The sequence below is a fragment of the Elephantulus edwardii genome, unplaced genomic scaffold, assembly GCF_000299155.1.
Source record: "Elephantulus edwardii isolate Elephantulus edwardi_28Jun2011 unplaced genomic scaffold, EleEdw1.0 scaffold00479, whole genome shotgun sequence".
NCBI lineage: Eukaryota > Metazoa > Chordata > Mammalia > Macroscelidea > Macroscelididae > Elephantulus > Elephantulus edwardii.
In genome coordinates this window covers 372,606-377,517 of record NW_006400229.1, presented here as the reverse complement: position 1 = coordinate 377,517, position 4,912 = coordinate 372,606, and the positions used below count along the sequence as shown (strand labels likewise).

At 34.0% G+C, this 4,912-nt stretch overlaps 1 pseudogene; it reads left to right on the top strand.

Annotated features, from left to right (window-relative positions):
• The first annotated feature begins 3,201 nt into the window (after positions 1-3,201).
• On the top strand, positions 3,202-4,062 carry LOC102876334 (annotated as a pseudogene).
• The last annotated feature ends 850 nt before the right edge of the window (positions 4,063-4,912 follow it).

The window sequence follows — 4,912 nt, the reverse complement described above, 5'->3', positions numbered from 1 at the left end:
GCAGGAGAGGAAGGCCCTCTATGAGGTGGATTGATTCAGTGACTGGGATAATTGGGATGGGAGTGTAGGAGTCAGTGCGATTGGCACGGGACAGAGCGGAGTTTAGGGCTATTGTACATAGGGTCGCTATGAGTCACAAGCGACTCGACGGCACATAACAACAACAACGAAGTGCCAATATTGTTGATAATGGAATAAAGCAAGCTACAATTGTTTGCAGTCTCATACTCTTTTCCATCTACTATGATGTTTTCAATTGACCCATTGAAAAACAAATTGTTTTTTTAATGTTATGCTTCAAATTATGCTGAAGATTGCAGTTCTTGACTTTCTACAGCAAATGCCTCATGTCCTCTTCAATTTCAGCAAGTGAAGTTGTGTCATCTGTATAGCACAGGCTGTTGATGAATCTTCCTCCAGTCTTGATGCCACATACCTCCTTATAAAGTGCAGCCTCCTGAACGATCTGTTTGTTCCACACATAGATTGAAAAGGTACAGAGATAGGCTGTAGCCTTGATGTGCACCTTTTCTAATTTTGAACCATCCAATGTTGTTCCCTTGCTTTGTTCTGATGATCACTTTCTGGTCCAAGCATAAGTTTCACAAAAGCACAGTTAATTGCTATGGGATTTCCATTCTTCTCAAAGTTAGCCATAACTTTCTGTGATGCACACAGTCAAATGCCTTTATATAGTCCATGAAACAGAGATAGATATTCCTCTGGTATTCTCTGCTTTCAGCCAAGGTGCATATAACTCTGGCTATGGTGTCCTTAGTGCCACATCCTCTTCTAAACCCTGCTTGCACACCTGATCATTCTCTATTAATATACTATTTCTATCTTTTGTGGATAAACTTCAGTAGAATCTTGCTTGTGTGGAAATATTGGTGATATTGTTCAGTAATTTCCACTCTCTGTAAGATCATCATTTTTTTAATGGGAATAACTGTTTGTTGAAATATGTCAGTTGGTATTCCATCAATTTTTGGGGGTTTGATTTTAGACAACTCCTTCAGAGAAGCTTGAACTTCCTCCCTTATCACCATTGCATCTTGATCGTATTTTGTTTCATGAAATTCTTCTATGTCAGCCAATTTTTTTGGTATTGTGACTTATGTACTCCTTCCATCTTCTTTTGATGCTTCTTGGGATAGGTCAACATTCTATTCCTAGCATCATTAAATACTGCAATGTGAAGTTTGAATTTGTTCTTCAATTCCTTTAATTCCTTTAGCTTAAGAAATGTTGAGCAAGTTGGACTTTTTTTTTTTTAATTTTCTGACTCCAGCTGCTAGCACATTTTATTATAATACTTTTCTTTGTCTTCCAGAACTGGCATTTGGAATATTCTAGTGAGCTCCTTACTATCTTAATTTCTTCCCTTTGCTTTGGATTCTTGGACCTCTAGGGTAATATGGATACATAATAATTAAGTCTATAAATTAGAATGTACATTAATTAAACACACTGTAGATGAATTATTATATGTAAACTAGTAAATTATTATAAAGAACAAAATAACAACTTGCATAGTCAATAATCACACTGAATGTGAATAATGTAAACACATCAATTAATAGCTCCTTCATGTGCTGCCTAAAAGAGATTTTTAAGATATGATAAATACAGACTCAAAATCAAAGGGTGGGAAAGTATGTCAAACAAATGGAATCCGTGCAAGAGAAAGCTAAATGGCAGTACTAAATTATAATAAAATAGACTTCAGAGTGAGATCTCTCATCAGGAAGAATGCAAGATAATGCTTAAAGGAAAAATAGAAAAAATGATATACCTATAATTAATATCTATGCATCAAATTCCAGATCCTACAAATATTTAAAATAACATTAATAGAATTGAAGAATAGTAGTAGACAACTTAAAGCATAGCACTCTCACTGAAAGACCTGTCAACTCCAAAGAAACTCAACAAAGTACAAAAGAAGTAAAAAAAAAAATAAAACTCCTGTATGCATCAAATAAACTTTTTTCAATAGGATGAAAAGAAAGACCAAAGACAGGGGGAAATATCTGTTCCTGGTATTTTAATGAAAAGATTCAAAACTAAAATCTATAGACTATAACAGTGCCTCCTCAAAGAAAAGTCTGATAACCCAACTACAAAAAGAAAAAAAAAATAGAAAGAGACTATTCACCAAGGAAGTTATTTTGATTGCCAATAAAAATAAAAGAAAATTTCAAAATGATAATCAGAGAGATGCAAATCAAAACAATAATGAAAAACAGTCTCACCCCAGAAATAATAACAAAGCTTAACAGGACAACAAGCAGTAAATGTTAGTGAAGATGTAGAGGGAATGGAACTCCTATACACTGTTGGTGGAAATAGAAAACAATACAACTATTACAAAAGACAGTTGTCATTTCCTCCAAAAGATTATCATAGAAATCTTATATCACCCAGTAATTCTAGTTCTAGAAATATATCCAAAGGTAATTAGAGTTGAGAAATGAATGGTGATATAAGCAACAACATTATTCCATATATCATAAAGTTAGACACAGTGCAAATGTCCATCAATAAATGAAAGCATAAAAAATTCTGATACATTTGCAAAGTAGAATACTGTGCAGGAACAAACAACAATGAAAATTTTTCAAATACTACAGAATATGGGTGAATCAGAAGGACATTATGCTGATTGAAGTAATTAAGTCACAAAAGAGCAAATGCTACAAAAGGCCGCTACTGTGAAAATAGGATAGTAGCAGGAGGGTGAGTGGATGGAAAGAACAGAAACAGAGTTTTCAGACAAGGAAAGGTGTAAAGAATCAGGATAAAGGAGAATCAACCTGGGAAGAATAGATGAAAGTACAAATTGGCTATTGTAATTAGAAAATAGGAACTGGATACTCATGGCTGTTCCAAAAGAGAGGGGGAGAAGACTCCCATAAGCATTTTGTAAGTCTGAAGTTGCTGTACCTTGTAGTTCTGTGGTTCCTTCTAAGAACTGTGTAAGTAGAAAACCTAAAGTTACAGCACTGGGATTGCCATGACCCAGGATATCTGTTCCTGAGCCTTAAACTAAAAAGAAAACTCCAGGAGGACATGAAATATGAAGCTCTGTGTATAGTTGCTACTCAGTAGGAATACCATGAAGCTATCACAGAGCTAAAAATTTAATTTCACAAAGTAAATTATATTTGAGAAGAAAATTTCTGACATTAAAAAAAAATTATTGCGGTTGAGCAGAAGGAGGCCCAGCTCTCTGAGCTGGAACTACTGGCCAATATGTTCCCCAATGAGGATGAATTAATAGAGAATTATCAGCTGGCATTAGCAGAATTGAAAGATTGCATTGAGAAGAAGACTATGAAAGGATGATCTTCAAAATTTACTTTGCTGTCAATATCAACCTAAAGATACCTGAGGACACAATGGTGGTGTACTTGCATACCCTACAGTTCTTCCTGAAATTACTGTCTGATCAGTATTATTAAATAGATTCCAGCAGGCTCAGCTCAAAATGGATCTCAATGCCTATCTGCAAAAGAACTGCTGTGTATCTTACTTATCTGCAAAATAACTGTCAGTATCTTGAATGCCAAAGAGTTGGTTATGAAGCATGCTTGTGACTATATCAGCAGAGATGCTACATCATCTGCTGACATTAAAAATACAGCACAGTCACTTAATCCCACAAGACTCAGGATCTTTAGTCATCATATCTACAACAAATACAAAAGAAAGAATATCATAGAATGGGTGAATGAGCTTTCCCTGTCTGCGCTTAGCATGCCAGAGAAGCCTGCTGTTGTTTGTGTGGAAGGCCCACAAAGCACCTGTGAAGAATTCTGGTCACTACTCAGAAAATAAAGCTGGAAGAGAATTTTAATTTGTCATAGAGAAGATGTTCCTCTTGTTGGTACAAATGATAAACCTGAAAGATAGAGAAAATTTTCAATCTTTTAATAAAATTTATTCAGTCCTCATGAAGAAGGGGGAAACCACATGAACTTTGGTCAGCTGTGTCAGTTTTTAAATATCAAAGGATGTGGGAATATTTTCCAGAGGTACTTTGGTGAGGAAGGACAATGACTGAGCAGGGGACTAAATTGAAAACATTTTTTCATTTTAGACCTTTTGAGTTATTTCCACTCTTCCTGAAGGATTAAGTATTTGTATTTTGATCCCATCCTCCATAGAGATGAAGTTAAGGAGAAGGAAAGTAAAAAAATAATAAAATGGAAAAAAAGAACTATGAAATGCATTTGTTACAAATTCACAAATATAATTTTTAACAATGAATTATTTAATATAATAACAAAAAGATGGAAAAAGACCAAAAATACATTTTAAATATCTGAAACTTTCTTTTTTTAAAAACCCTGAAAAATGTAAAATACCTTGATAAGAAAATAGTATTAATGATGAAAAATATAACTGCATTTCAAATTATAATCTTAAAAATGTTGATAGCAATTTCTTAACATAGAGTGTATCCATTGTGAAAGAGAAAGTGATCAAACCTGAATTTTTTTTTAAAAAAAGAAAGAGAGATAGAAGGGAAGAGAGAAAGGAACAAAAGCAGAGATTAGTGGATAGAAAAGTGAATGAATAGGAAACGTATAGTGAAGATTTGATGAGATCACAATAAAAGGCATCAACAAATTAATTATGTAAAACAATATATATACACAAGATGGTTGGTGAAACTGAGGACAGCCTGAAGTATTTTCTACAGAAAGTCAAAAATTATAACTCTGCAAATGGATTGAAGTTCAACCTCAAGAAAGCATAGATTCTCACCATTGTATTTATTTGCAGTCCCATGATAAATGGAAAATACATTGAGAATGCTAACAATTTCAGCTTGCTGGATTTCACAGTTTATGTCTTTGGCACCAGTAGTCAGGAAATCAAAAGACTAATTCATTAGGAAAATCTG